Genomic DNA, 16,557 nt, shown 5'->3' on the forward strand with positions numbered 1-16,557 from the left:
TGATGCAAAAGAATAGAGCAATGATCAGGAAAAGAAGATTAGATTAAAAATATTTTTGGTTTCAATCACTTAGAGCATTAATAATAATATCACTGTGGACTGAGTTTTCAGAATATACGGCTCTAATTTGACTTTTTGGAATTTGCATTAACTGTAGGAATATAAACATGTAGAAAGGTCATACTGGTACTTTGTTTTGAAAATCCAGTCATAAATAGTTGATTTACTGGTCCAGGACCCATTGAAATACTTAAATCTGTTCATAATTAATTATAATATAGAAACTAACTTTTGGTTCCCTGAGCAGCATCCTTTGTCTATGAGCAATCCACACAAATGGTCTCATAGATATTGGGCCATACTTTCCATATTTCCAAAATGTGTTGACATTTTCTCATTTTTAAATTTTGTGGGTGAGTTCAGGGTAGGTAATGGAAATAAAGGGGGAAGAATAGGATGGGACAATGATTTGTCTGAGTCTTTAGTTACTTAAATTTAGAATGATTACTAGAGGGCCCTCCTCATGGAGTGAAGATGACCCCTGTTTTCAAAGGCTATGCCAGTAATAAAGAAGGTCTTGTAGATTCATTAAGCTTGAAAGACTTTAAAGTATGGCTCATCACCAGTAAATTCCTGCCATTTACTGCACTGCCCAATGTCTGAAGATGGATTTTCAGTCAAAATAATTTATTAACTGAAATTCATGTAGTTGTGATTAGGATTAGTGGAGAGAGTATCCATATAATAAAAATCATATGTGCTTGGCCAAGAGGGACTCAGGAAGGAAAAAGGCACCAACACTCACATTGTTGAGATTTTCTTTTTTATATAGCTTCCTTGCTTTGGGTTCTCTAGAAAGGAGAAAATTTAAGAAGTGCCATTGAGTTCAGGATCCAGCAACAGGCCTAGATTCCAGGCCTGACCTCATCATTTGCTAACTGTGCTGAAACGTAGAAAAAGGAATACACTTATTCTGCTTGGGTTTAGGGGGAAGAACTAAGACTAATTGGAGGAAGTTACAAAAATACATTTTTTTTCTGGATAAAATGAAAATCTCTTTTTTTTAATTTTAAACAAGAAGTTTATTTAAACAACAAGATGTTTGACTTGAAGGGAAAACTATCTAGGATCAATTTCTTTATAGTAATTTATCCCTACTGAGAGACAGAGATTGCCCTACATGTAACAGCTACGTACAAAAAAGTTATAAAATCGTCCTTGGTTTTACAATGATAAAAGAAAAACATTGAAGTTATCCAATCAAACAAGGTATGCAAGGATTTTTTTGTGGGTTTTTTTTTTGTTGTTAAACAGTGAGAGCAAAATAACTTACTGGAATATAAAGATAAAAGTTGAATGAGCATGCCACTAATGGAGAAAAGGGATATTTTCACAGAACCAGTTTGCTTTTTCCCCTCCCCATCTCCATTTGATGTTGATCAAAACATACCATCGGCCATTTAGTTAAAAAAAAATACGCATTATGCCTGTGCACATACACCAGTTACTTTACGTACAATAAAGGAATGGGGGAAGGGAATCAAAGAAGAGAGAAAACTATACTGCAGTAGTCAGGATGTGTATGAACCAAATCTTGGTTTTCTAATTGTGAATGTATTGTTTTCCTTGGGAGTACAGTTCTGGAGTAGAGTTGCAGGTTCTCTTTTTAGTAAACACCACCTGTCTGCTGCTGGAATACATCAATTGTATCTTCATCCTCCATTTCCAACTGTGCAGGTGTGTCTGTTTCATTGATTGGTTGTCCATCAAGTCGGAATCTGATCTGCCTCATTGACAAGCCCTGTCGTTCACAATAGGCTTTCATTAGTTTACTAAGTGGTGTGTGCCTCTTAATCTTAAATTGCACCACCGAACCATCTTGCCCTGCCACCTTCAAATTAATGTGGTCGTTGTTTTCAGTCTTGACTCCTTCCTTTGGCTTTTAGTCGGCCATGGCGAGTCCGGGGGTCTCCTCAGCCGCCGCTTCACAAAAGAGGCACCAGGATGGTCCGCTCCAAGGGAACGGGGGGGGGGGGGGAGAAGCAGCAGCGGCAGGAGCAGGAGCAGGAGGAGGAGGAAGATGATGGTGGTGGTGATGGTGAGGAAGAGGAGGAGAAGAAGAAGGAGGAGGAGGAGGAGGAGGAGGAAGAGCTGAAAATCTCTTAATAATTAGATGATTAATAAATCAAAAAGCTCATGAAGCATTTACTTTGAAACAGTTCCTGTCTTTGTAATTATTTCATTACTTAAGGGGAAACAACATGTATACATAAGTATAAGGAAAACAAATATATTTAAACAGATAGAAAATAAATTAAAAAGTGGAATGGGCTGCCTTGGAGCTAGGGGGCTCTCTTTATAAGATGTGTTGAAACAGATGTAGGAAAATCACTTGTCGGGTATGTTTGTGCTGTAGTAGGAATTCTTTTTCAATCAAGGGCTAGACCATCAATGGTCATTGATCTCTCCTTAATTTCATAGATAATATGTTATCTTATATTTAATCTTATATCACATAATATTTCACCTCTTTTGAAAATCTATTAACTATAAGATGGGCATTATATATGTGCTACCTACCTCATAGGAGTACTGATAGAGTATTCAGGAAGACCTGAGTTCAAGTCTGACCTCTGATAGTTAATATCGTGGATTTCACAAATATCACAAGACAAGTAACTTAACCTCTGCTTGCCTCAGTTTACCCATCTGTAAAATGGTGATAATAATGGTATCTGCTTCCCAGCGTGGTTGTGGGGATTAAATGAGATAGTATTTGTTAAAAAAAGCTTCATAAGATTTTTTTACATAGTAAGTACTGTATTAGTTATTATTACTATATGGGAACAGTACAGCTCATTTGCTTCATTTCCTTTATCTGGATGGAGATGTGGCCAGGGTCACTTTCAGCAGTTATGGACCTAAGGTAGACTCTTGTACATGAATATCATTTTAGCTTTTCTAGGTTGAGTTTTTGAATGCTCAGTAAGTGCTACGTTGTACCCCTGAGAAAATAAAAGATCTAGAGGACCATCTGTGCATTGGGTGGCTCCTCTAAAAAGGATTTAAGGCAGGATTTCTTTCTTTTTTTTTTTTTTTGCAGGGCAATGAGGGTTAAGTTACTTTCCCAGGGTCACACAGCTAGTAAGTGTCAAGTGTCTGAGGCTGGATTTGAACTCAGGTACTCCTGAATCCAGGGCCAGTGCTTTACCACTCCGCCACCTAGCTGCCCTGAAAGGCAGGATTTCTTGACCTCTTTTGTGTCATAGACCCCTTTGGAAGTCTGGCGAAGGCTATGGGTGCCTTTTTAGAGTAATGATTTTAAATGCATAAAATAAAATATCACAAAATACCAATATTCTCAAATATACCAGCTTCCTTTCCTACTATGTGGCTTTCCTAAATACCCAAGTAACAAAGCCAATGCCATGTGCCACCAGTCACCAGTAAAACAAGATTGCCATAGGGCAGGGGTTCTCAACATTTTTTTTTTGTCTCAAGGACACCTTTTGCAATTTGGTGAGGCCTATGGACCCTTTTTCAGAATGATACTTTTAAATCCCTTTATTTTTAAAATGTTTTAAAAAAATTTTCACATAAAATAAAATACATAGCATTACAAATGAAATAAAAGGTTAGTGAAAATGAAGTTGTAATTTCTCCCCATTCAAGCTTATGGATCCTCTGATGCCTATTTGAGGATGTCTTATGGGTCTCAAGCAAAGAATCCCTGCTGTAGTAAGAAATGGTACTAGAGTGCTCTTGTTAAGATGGTGGACTATGTGAGGGGTGTGAATATCATCTTCATCTTCATCATATCTGACATTGGTAAGGTGGCAGAGAACATAGTGAAAAGAGCACTGCACTGACAAACAAGAGAACTGGCTTCTTCCTAGTATGAACTTTTCCATTCACTATATGAACTCGGATAAGACACTTCTCTGAGACTCAGTTTTCTCTTTTGTAAAAAGGGGATTAAACTAGGTGATCTTTCTAGTCCTTTCCAGATCTCTGATTTGATATCGCACAATCACATTACCCATTTAATTACTGACAGATTTTTTTTTGGTAAGTAGTATTTTATTTTTTCCTATTACATGTACAGATAGTTTTCAACATTTTTTTTTTTGCAGGGCAATGGGGGTTAAATGACTTGCCCAGGGTCACACAGCTAGTAAGTATCAAGTATCTGAATCTAGATTTGAACTCAGGTCCTCCTGAATCCAAGGCCAGCATCTTATCCACTGTGCCACCTAGCTGCCCCTCAACATTCATTTTTATAAGATTTTAAGTTCCAAATTTTTTCCCTCCCTCTCTTATCCCCTCTCTAAGATAGCAAGCAATCTCATATGTTATGTGTGTGCAATCATGTTAAACTTATTTACATATTAGTCACATTGTGAAAGAATCAAAACAAAAAGGGAAAACCATGAGAAAGAAAAAAAACAAGTTCTATAGGAAAGGGTGATGTCTGATATAACATTATTTATGGAACTTAAACAATAGGAAAGCTTTTATGGAAATAAACATTACATTTGAAATTTAAGTAAGTAGTGTCAATTAGATCCCCACCCTCACACAGCTAGGCTAACACAGAATTGTTGAAATGTGAAAATATTCAGGGGGAAAAATGCTCCTGTCTGGGTTTGCCATAATTAATAATATGTAGAATGAACCATTCTACTAAGAGGAAACTGTGAGGAGATCCAAAAGGCTGTGTCTTCAAAGTGAGTCTTCAGCCGTCTCTTTGCTTTTCCTGGGTATTAATATCCTTGGAGGAAACCCAATCTGAGCCCTGTGATAAGATGAGGATATAAATCTATTTTAATGAAAAGTAGAATTGCAGCAAGGCAATAAATAATGCTACTGCGTCTGGGCTCAACATCCCAAATTCTCAGGCTGCAAATCTGGGATAGGGCTGGAGCAGGTGTGGTAAGGGCTTATCAGAGATTTCAGGAGGTATGAGACATAGATAAAATGGGAAAAAGCATTATCAATGCATTGCATGTATGACACAAGAGGGGATTGTTGTGGGGAACCATTGAAAAAATGGGATTTTTAGAGGAAACTAATTACACTTCCCAGGCTTATTTTAAGGGGCAAACAGGAATCAAGGGCATTCAACCCCCCAGTGACCCATAATCCCCTGCAGTAACTCTCCACGGTGTACTTCCTGCTTTGGATTGCTTCCCATAATGCTTTTGGGCTTTGGTTCAATTTCCTAACATAAAAACAGCACATTCAAATTAATTTTCTTTTCTGAATATATGTCTTGATTATATTGTTATACCTTCCAGAAAGCAAGTTGCAATATTTGGCTAATTTTGCACTAACAAGGTTTTCATTGTCTAGCTTATTTTAAACAAAAAACACCTTGTTTTTATTTTCTTATATAAAAACCATATTCAAGAGAATGACCTTGCTGAACTGTTTTGCAACTTTTTCTTCATTAAACTGCTAACAAAAGGCAGTGGGGGGGGAGGGGCTAGTGGTTAGAGGGTTGACTTTGGAGTCAGGAAAACAAATTTCTATTCTGCCTCTGAACACAATCAAATCACTTGCTCTCTCACCTCTATAAGAATCCTTTAAGTTTCAAATGAATCTGTGGAGGGATTTGCCTATACAATTCCCTATACAACTGAAATCAGATATGAACCAAAAAACCCATCTCAAACTACAAACATTGGTATCTTCTTATGCACTACGGAGGAAGCCTGTTCTCTCCATGAAGACTTTGGTTCTGAAGGATGCTTTGTTCCCGTTGGAACTTGCCCCATTAGTGGGAAATTATGCCATCACTGAACAGAGCAACTAATTCACTTCTCCCCTCTAGCTTCTCTCTCACCTAATCTGCCTCTTGAGTCAACATGAGTTCCCAAGAGTGCACGAATGTCTAGAATCATGGAATTGTAAGAGGCAGATTTTACTCAGTTTTTGTGGGCTATCTAGAAAATACTGAGAATTCACTGTGTACTAAGCTTTAGCTTCCTCTAGCAATTGCAGGTCTAGGCATTGCTTGTCAAATGCCTTGCTGGGTTTAAATCCCAGATCTTTGGGCATAGGCAAATTGGATAGAAGGAAGCTGTTTATATGATCAATATGAGTATGACTATTGTTTTATATAGATAGATAAATTTAGCTTACAGATCAGGCTGACATCATTCTATGACACACTGCATAACTGTATTAACATCTATTCAGCAGGGGAAAAATCAAATGATATTTGCAACTCATTTCAGTAGTACTTCCAGAGGGAATATGTTACAGTGATGAACTTGCATTGAAGACCTTGGCTTCTTTCCAACATTTGATATTCATTGGCTTTGTAACCATGGGCAAGTCACTTAACTTTTTTCCATCACAGTTTCTCATTGGCAAAATAGGAATAATAATATCTGTAGGTGAGATAATGCACACAAAGTGCTTTGCTTTTGTCTTCCTCAATCTTGGTGCCTCCCTTCTCAGATTAGCTCCAATTTATCCTTTACACAGGCTACTTGCACATAGCTGTTTGCATGCTCTCTCCCCTGTTAGATTATGAGCTCCTGGAGAGTAGGAACTGGTTTTTGCCGTTCTTTGTAATCCCAGTGCTTAGCACATTGACTACCTGAAACATAGCAGGTGCTTGAGAAATGCTTGTTGATTTGCAAACTCTGAGGTGTCCCCAAAGTCTTAGTGCAGTTTGAAGTTATTTCAACATACCAAAATACTTTCCTCCCACTAGTCTTAAGAGAAAGGAATTCTTTATTATTATTTTTATTTTACAGAGGATAAAACAGATCTCAGAGGCTAAACAACTTGTGAAGAGTCAAAAAAATTATGTCAGAGCTATGATACAGACCCTGGAGTCCAGACCCCGTATTCTTTCCACTACCCTACAGCCCTTCATCAATATGAGAGGCAATTATGTTCAAAAAGATGACATACCTCTTCTTGGGAACATATGATAGGTAGAAGACTAGGAAAAGTGCTGAGCCTGGAGTCAAAAGGCTTGGATTTGAATCGAGCTACCCCTTTACCAACAGGGAAATGATTTAATCTCCCTAAGCCCAATTTTCCACATCTGTAAATGAAGGAGTTAGTCTCACTGGCCTCTCACGTCCCTTCCAACACCAAGTGTATGAAGCTGACCTTAGGACTTTTCAGACTATGATCTTTAAGTGTTTAGTGTTTAAAGAATACTTGCTAATAAGCTATAGTGGAGTATATGGACTCTAGTCTTGGAGGCAGAGGGGCAAGACTGGAATAATGGATTAGCCACTGATTACCACTTCTTTTGGGTTTTTCTTGGCGGGGCAATGGGGGTTAAGTGACTTGTCTAGGGTCACACAGCTAGTGTCAAGTGTCTGAGGCCGTATTTGAACTCAGTTCTTCCTGAATCCAGGGCTGGTGCTTCATCCACTGTGCCACCTAGCTGCCCCCTAATTTTTTAATTTTATTTTTTTTGGGCAGGCCATTTCTGCTCTTTGGGTCTAAGGTTCCTCATCTTTAACACTGACCTAGAGAACAGGGTTCATTCACCTTTTCTGTATGTGTGTGTCATGGACCCCTCTCGTACTAAGCCTTTTGATCTCTTCTCGGAGTGTTTTTAAATACATCAAACAAAATACAAAGGATTACAAAGGAAAGCAAAGGTTAGTAAAAATGAAGCCATATGTATACACATGCACATACATATAGCATATATGTATATGTACATTTTTGTATATATTTCACCCATCTAAGGTGTCACAGCCTCCCTAAAATCTATCTATAGAGACGTAGTGTTTTTTGTGGGCCATAGGTTAGGAATTCTTGGTCTAGATGATTTCAGTGATTATTTGTAGTCATGATCCAAAAATAAAAGGTTACCTGATCCAGTATACATAAAAGATTTCAAATGACAACAAACTCTGTGACATCAATATAGGAGAGTGTCCGAGCACTTTCATATTAGATTTTTTCCCCCAAATCTCTACTCTTTGGGGAGTTTTAAGTGCCATATCTGCTTTAAGTTACAGATCAAGGTATCACTATTACTGAAGGAAGTACATTTGAGGCTTTCTCCTCTTTTTGCTGACCAGAAAGAATTCTGCTTTTCTCTCTCTCTAGCTCAGAGAGATTTCTTTAAATGCACATGGACATATGAAGTATAGCATCTACTGACAAAACAATAATAATCCATACCACTATAATTCTGAAGGTTTATTAAGTGCTATCCCCACAATAATTCTGTGAGATAGTTCAGTTATGTTATCCCCCCAAATTGAAGCTCAGAACATAGGAATGACTTGCCCACCATCTCTGAGGTGGTAAGTGGCAGAGCTGAGATTCAATACCACATTCTCCAAACTTAAGTCCAGTATTTCTTCCACTTCTGCTACACCTCTCTACATTTTGTCCTGTGAATATACCTTTTAGTTTTCTATGTTTGAACTTTTGGTCATGATCTTAAGTCACCAAAAATGTCTTCTTTGCTCTTCTCCTCTTGCCTAAATCATACTCAGCCTTCAAGGTCAAGTTAAATTTTCTCCTTCATCTTGAACCTTCCCATATCTATTTCTTTTCTTTCTTTCTTTCTTTTTTTTTTGGTGAGGCAATTGGGGTTAAGTGACTTGCCTAGGGTCACACAGCTAGTAAGTGTTAAGTGTCTGAGGCTGGATTTGAACTCAGGTACTCCTGACTCCAGGGCCGGTGCTCTATCCACTGTGCCACCAAACTGCCCCCCCCATCTATTTCAATGAAGAATAATGACTTCCTTCTCTGAGTCTTTAACAAGTTATATATCCACATATACATATATCTGTCTATTTCTAATATCTACCCATCTCATTTAGTAACTAATCATGTACCATCTTGTGAATGAACCGAGATTTTAATTAGGAGAAGAAAAAACTTGGAGGAAAAGGTTCATGATAGCTGTCTTCAGATATCGAAATGGGATGTCCCAGGGAACAGGGATTCAACTTATTTTATGTGGTTCCAGAGAGGAGAACTAAGATCACTAGATGAAAATTATGGGGAAATCGATGTTAGTTGAGCATGAGGAAGAACTTTTTAATAATTAAAGCTGTTTCCACAGCTAATAGACTGCCCTGGAAGGGAGTGAATCCTCCATCAGATGTTCAAACAGATGCTAAACACCTTTAGAATGGTGTATAGGAGTCCATGCCTTGAGTAGCAGTTGGGCTAGACAACCTCTGAGATACCTTTCAACTCTTGGATTCTACAATTAATGCTTGTATTGATAATGGCCTCATTGTTATTTAACTCTTATATTTCTAAGAGCTTGTAAACCATCTTACTCTAATACCTCACTATGGTGTGGAGGTGATCCTAGGTTCTGAAAGGCTAGTTTGGTAGACAATAAGTTCTGGCATGTTCCATACTTCCATATTGTAAAGGGTGAAAACAGATCCAGTCTATTTTCTGAAGACAATCCTTGCCAAGTACAGGAAGGCTCATCCCTCAGAGGCTGTCCACATGGTTATGAATTCTTTGGCAAAGACAACCAATGGAAGCAAGAAATATACAAAATCATCCTCAGTCCTGATTTGTTCCCATCCTCTTCTGCAGTAATGGCGGCAGAATAATGGGAAAGGATACAGAGTGTTGAGTCACACTAACATAGACTAACTGGGGCTTTGTCCCAAGCCACTGAGGGGTGTTCACTTTCTCCTTTTCACCCCTACAACCTTACATCTTTCCCGGTGATCAGAACAATAAAATGTACCCTAGGTTATAAGCTCTATCATACCTATATCATAGGATCAAATTATATAATTGATGAATTTTTTTGAGGTTAAAATTTTGTATTAATATGATTGTCTAATGAAAATAAAAGCTTAAATTTCTATGGTATTTAAGGTTTACAAATACCCTCTTCACAAATGGATTTTCATCCACAGTATCTGTGATGAGATAGTATGGTGCAACATTCTAAGAAGGATAGTTCAGTTCATGTAGTATACTTTCTGTGCAGAGCTGAAAAATTTAGAAAATCAAGGTCTCATTTGTATCAGAAATTAATTTTCTCCACCTGCAGAACTGCCTAGATGATATGGAGCCAATTTTCCACACTTAGAATAGTGATAGCATTCTAATGATCTGTAAAGGTCTCTCAAGTTGGCATAATCACACTATCTTTCAGCTTTCTTAGGCTAGGGTGAGTGCTGGAGGGTTGGCATCCAAGCCAATGAGGTAAATAAAAAAGTAATAAAAATAATAACTCTCCCCAAATCTTTTGAGTTATAGTATCTATGAAATGCCCAAAGTCATAAATTGGTGGATACTTGGAAAAACAAATGGTGTGAAATTTCAGGAGGTTGATTGCAAAAGCAATAGAAATGGGATAAGAATAACTTATTTCAAAATAATTCCTGGAGCACCACTATCACAAAGGGCAATAAACAAAAATAAAACTAAATTATGACTGCTGACTTTACTGTTTCCAGACCGATGTCACTATATTTCATCCCCTGTAATATTTAATCAATTTCAATATAGCCAGGAAATTTGTCTCATCAGCTCTTAGTACATCATATCTACCAGACTAAGTATTTTGTAAATGAAAGTGGTAGCTTCACATTACTAATAATTTGGTAAATCAACTTGGCCTGAAATGAAGATTTTAATCATACAGTTTCCCAGTTGACTTGCTTCATTGACCACAAAAAATTATTCGGGAAATTAGTCTGTCTACATGAAGTTCAGCATCTATAGTCCAACCAATTCCAATGATCGTCATCATTACCATCAGCAGCACTATCTACTAATAGCACCTCTTTGCATGTTGTTTTATAGTTGCAATGTGCTTCATCTATATCATCTCATTTGGTCTCGAGTGGTAGGGAGAGCAAATATTATCTCTGTAATTTTACCAAAGAAGTGATTAGGAGAAGCTTTGGTTAGAGGAAAAGGCAGTTTTCAGTGGAGGGCTGAAAAGACTGTGTTAAAATTGGAAGGGGAACAAGTGTAAATAGGAAAGTCAGGTTGAGATGGTACTAAGGTATCCAGAGAACAGGGGTTGGCAAACTACCATCAGGTTACCTGTTTGTTTGTTTTTTCATTAATGGCCCTCTGGCTAAGAGTGGTTTTCACACTTTTAAATAGACATTTATTGTATTTAAAATATAAAAAACATCTTAGCTCATAAGCTTGTTCAGGAAGCAGGCTAGATATGGTACTTCACTGTAGTTTGCTGATCCTTGCCATAGAGCATTAATTCACTTAATTAAACAGTTCTTAAGAGTTCATTAGAGGCAGCTATGTGGTGTAGTGGATAGCATTCTGGACCTGGACTGAGGAATACCTGAATACAAATTTGACCTCGGGTACCTGCTAGCTGTGTGACCTTGAGCAAGCCATATTACTCTTGTTTGCCTCAGTTTCCTCAACTGTAAGAGGGGACGGATAGTAATAGTACCTACTTCCCAGGGTTCTTGTGAGGATTAAATGAGATTATAGTTGTAAAGCTCCTGGTACATAGTAGGTGCTACATAAATGCTAGCTATTATTAGTATGTATAAGGCATTGTTTTAGGTGCTTGGCATATAAATCGAAGTAATTACTAAGTGCCTACTATGTACAAGACATTGTCCTAGGTTTTGAGGATTCAGTAAATCACTAAGTGTCTATTAAACATTTACTATGAGCCAGGCACTGTGTCCAGCACTGAAGATACAAAGAAAAAGTAAAAATGCCTCCTGCCCACAAAGAATTTCCATTCCAATGGAGGAGACTGCATGTGCATACATAGGTAAGTGCAAGATACACATGAGTTATCTAGGTTGTAGCCTTTTCCCCAGTGGAAGACGCTGGTGTCCAGGGAGACAGAGAATGACCTCCTGTTAGCAGATACAATACTGAAGGGATCTGGGTGTTATAAAAGATAGAGGGGATGAAAAAGAGCACCCCAGGCCTAGGAGACTGCGTAGTTTAAAGTCAAAGACATGGAAAATGGAAAATTATATGTCAAGATGGCAAGTAGGCCAGTAGGGCTGGTTGAGTAAGTACATTGTAGGGGAAACAAACAATGAAAAATAACCTACAAAAGGCTGAGACAGGAGTGGGAAGACTGAATGTTAGTGCAGAGATTCAAGGCAGAGGAGTCAATATCATATTAGGAAGTCAAGATCAAGGGAGAGGACTGTTGATGGCAACTGATTCTTGAAAACCTGAGTCTTTAAAATGATAGCTCCTAGAGTTTTTTGTCCATACCTAGTACACACATTCTAGTGTCCTATCTAGTGACCCCTGGGCAGGGCCTATTGTGCCTCCTTCTGATTCAGCCACCCATGTCAGGACTTCTGGGTTCTTTCCACATTGTTGGTTTTAGTACTGATGGTGAAAGACAGATGCGCCATTTAGAATCAGGATCATAACTTTATTATAGTCACAATGGTCCACTGGTAGGATGAGGGACTGAACTGAGTTACCCTAGGTGGCATGGTAGATTGAGTAATCATCTTGGAATTAGGGAGACCTGAGTTCAAACTTCCTAGCTATGTGACCTTGGATGAATCATTAGATCTGTTTTCTACTGGAGAAGGAAATGGCAAACCACTCTAGTATCTTTGCCAAGAAAACCCCATGGGCAGAGGTCCACGGGGTCATGAAGAGATGGATACAGCTGAAACAACTGAACAACAACAACAGTTTGGGGATCCCTGCTGACCTGTGACCATTTTTGGAGGCACTTCTGATGCCTCATTCAAGTTGTTTTCCAATGAGGGGAGACAGTCCACAGCTCATCAGGGGGGCTTTTCTATATGTCACTTATGGGCTAGTATTTTTGTAGAGCAGTGGTATATTCCTTTATTTCCCTTTCATAGGTGAAGGATGAATCATTAGTATTCTCAGCTTATCAAACCGTGACCCACTCAGATGACTCTAGGTAAGGAGGGGGTGCCTGATAACAGGCTTAACCTGGGCAGGAAGGTCCTATGATCTTTGAGATTCCCCATCTGCACTTTTATAGCTCTTTAAAGTAGCACTCTGAAGGAGGGAGAGTGTCTCTTATGAAATTTCATTATATGGGCTTTATCAAATAGTACACCCCCTGCTCCCCAACCCATTTTTTTTCTTTTTTTAAAAAAATTTTTGGTGAGGCAATTGGGGTTAAGTGACCTGCCCAGGGTCACACAGCTAAGTAAGTGTCAAGTGTCTGAGGCCAGATTTGAACTCAGGTCTTCCTGACTCCAGGGCCAGAGCTCTATCCACTGTGCCACCTAGCTGCCCCTCTCCCCCAACCCATTTTCAATGTTCTACCACCTCCTAACTTTTCTTTGTAGCACTCTATTACTTTAAAGTAAATTGGGCTAAACAAATGAATACATGATTAATAAATAAATAAATTGGAAGGGAATGCTATGACTGAAAGCAGGTGTATAGTTAATTGGGTCCTTAGCTGATTCATGGGCTCAGTGTTTCATGTGTTAACCACAAAGAGGGAAATAGGGCATTTGATCTGTGGGGAAGGAAAACCACAGCTTTGGACAACAGCCTTAAGATAGGAACTAGCTTCCTAACAAACAAAAGTCTTCCTAAAGACAATAGATAAAAGTAGGTAAAGTGTGGGACTCTGGGCAGGCCTATTAATAATGATAATAGCTAAGATTTATAGAGCACTTTATATAGGTTTGCAAAAGTCACTCTATCCTCATATCAACCTTGGGAAATAGGCTCTGTGATTATCCCCATTTTTACAAATGCAGACACTGAGGCAGATAGAGGTGAAGGGCCCATCTAGAGGCAGACAGCTAGATAGTTTCTGAGGCTGGAATTGAACTCAGTTCTTCCTCATTCCAGGCCCAACATGCTAGTCACTGTTCCACCTAAGTGCTTGTTATAGAGCAGCAGTGCTTGAGGAGGGAGAGTCAGAGAGACCTTTGTGCAATAGAGAATTATGGCTCAGGAGAGGCTGCTAAAGATGGCATCTTCATCCGTTAGTCTGCATTTGTGTTCCTGAAGTCTTGGGCACAAAAGCCACTGAGAGCTTTGCACAGTGATGACTCTGGGTTACAAGGGCAGGAAGAACTGAGTCTTTGATAAGACCTTCTGAGTCCTTCCTTATTATTATTATTATTGTTCTTGTTGTTGCTGTTATAATATCAGAAGTCATGTGAGTTAACACCAGGGGAAAAAACCTAAACTGCATTAAAATATATCCATATGCATCAACCTATGTAACATACGTTATCGCCTGTACTCCAACCCATTCTCCCCAAACCACTACACATACCTTGCCAATTTTATACAGATGCAGTGGGGGAGGAAGGTGGCTTAGTGGATAGAACATTGAGCCTGGAGGCTGGAAGTTCATAATTCAAATATGGCTTCAGACACTTATTTGTTGTGTGACCCTGGGAAAGTCCTATTTGCCTCAATTTCTTTATCTATAAAATGGGGTTGATAATAATAGCACCTACCTCCAAGGGTTGTTATGAAGATCAAATGAGATAGTTATAAAGAGTTTAGCACAATGCCTGACATTTAGCAAAATTATATAAATTTTAGTTGTTATCATTTAGAAAATCCCAACTTTTTTCCATGACATTTTTTTTGGGGGGCGGGGCAATGAGCATTAAGTGACTTGTCCAGGGTCACACAGCTAGTAAGTATCAAGTGTCTGAGGCTGGATTTGACCTCAGGTCCTCCTGAATCCAGGACTAGTGCTTTATTCACTGCACCACGTAGCTGCCCCCCTCCATGACTTATTCTTAGAGGTAATTTTCTTTTCTTTTCTTCCATTAAAAAACATTTTTTTAAAATCATTATCCCCTTTTATTCCCAACGAAAAAACAATGACAACCCTGCAATAAATATGACTAGTCAAGTAAAACAAATTTCCACATTGTCCATATTTGAAAATATGTTTCATTGTCTATTTCTGTCAGGTGATGGGGAGAGTGGTTCTTCATTGATCCTCTGAAATCATGGCTGGCCAGTCATTGATTAGAATTCTTAAGTCTTTTGAAGTTTATTTTTCCTGTTATTGTTATTGCATAAATTGTTCTCTTTGTTCCATTCTATTCACTCTGTATCAGTTCATATAAATCTTTCAGGGTTTCTTGAAAAATATCCCTTTCATCATTTTTATCATTCTATTTGATTCATCTACTTCCAATTTGTTCAGCTGTTAACCTAATGTGGGTATTTCTTTAGATTCCAGTTCTTTGCCACAAGAGCTGTTATAAATATTTTTGTATGGGTATATCCTTTCACCCTTGCTTTTATGTCTTATGGGTACCATTCTAGTATCTGTATATATGAACCTTTATCTCATCTTTGATTTCTTTGGGGTTTAAACCTCTTCCTCCTCCTCCTTCTTCGGCAATTGGGGTTAAGTGACTTGCCCAGGGTCATACAGCTAGTAAGTGTCAAGTGTCTGAGGCCAGATTTGAACTCAGGTACTCCTGACTCCAGAGATGGTGCTCTATCCACTGTACTACCTGGCTGCCCCCAAGACCTAGTACTTCTATCACTAGGTCAAAGGATATGAACAGTTTTGTTACTTTTTGGGCAGAGTTCCCAATTACTTTCCAGAAGCTCCTATCTTCTCAAAACCCTTCTAACAATTGTTATTCTCTTTCTTTGTCATCACTATTGACCTGATAGGTGTGAAGTAGAACCTCAGAATTGTTTTAGTTTACATTTCTATTTTTAGGCTAAAGATAGCTTGTATTTCTTCCCTTGAGAACTGTTCATATCCATTGTTCACTTATCTGTCGGGGAATGGTTGTAATTCCTGTGTATGTGAATTAATAACTTATGTATTTTGAATATTGGACCTTTATAGGAGAAACTTGCTGCAAAGATTTTTCTTATCCAATTATTTACTTTCTATTTTTTTTAAGTGAGGCAATTGGGGTTAAGTGACTTGCCCAGGGTCACACAGCTAGTAAGTGTTAAGTGTCTGAGGCTGGATTTGAACTCAGGTATTCCTGACTCCAGGGTCGGTGCTCTATCCACTGCACCATCTAGCTGCCCCTTACTTTCTATTTTTAACTACGCTGATGTAGGTTTATGTAAAACCTTTTCAGTTTTATATAATTGAAATTGTTCACTTTATCTTCTTTGACTGCTTTTTTCTCTTACATATTCATGAATTTGTGTCCTAGCCATAGTCATGAGAAGTATATTTTCTTTGCTCTTCTAATTTGTTTATATGATATTTATTCTCTAGGCAATGTACCCATTTGGAACTTATTGTGGCTTGTGTTAGATATTGGTCTAAACTTTATTTCTAGCAGATTGCTTTAAAGTTTTCTTAATAGTTATAATGTTAGTTATAATGTTTATAATGGAGTCTGTACTCCAGTAATTGTGGTCTTTGGGTTTATTGAACACTATACTAATATAGTAATTTGCTTCTCTATGTGTGCTTACCTTCTTTACAAATGTGTCTACTCTAGACACATTTACTCCTCTTGCTTGGTATTTTACTCCTTTGGAATCTTCCATTCTGGAAACCACCCGCTTCCTACCTAGTTATCACTTATCTGTTAGTAACATCAGAGGTGGGAAACCAATTGGACATGCTTGGGTAAGATGAACATTCTTCCCTATAAAATACCT

At 38.2% G+C, this 16,557-nt stretch overlaps 1 pseudogene; it reads right to left on the minus strand.

Annotated features, from left to right (window-relative positions):
- Positions 1-1,646: 1,646 nt before the first annotated feature.
- Positions 1,647-16,443, minus strand: LOC122732024 (annotated as a pseudogene).
- Positions 16,444-16,557: the final 114 nt, after the last annotated feature.

This window comes from Dromiciops gliroides, chromosome 6, assembly GCF_019393635.1.
Source record: "Dromiciops gliroides isolate mDroGli1 chromosome 6, mDroGli1.pri, whole genome shotgun sequence".
Taxonomy (NCBI): Eukaryota; Metazoa; Chordata; class Mammalia; order Microbiotheria; family Microbiotheriidae; genus Dromiciops; species Dromiciops gliroides.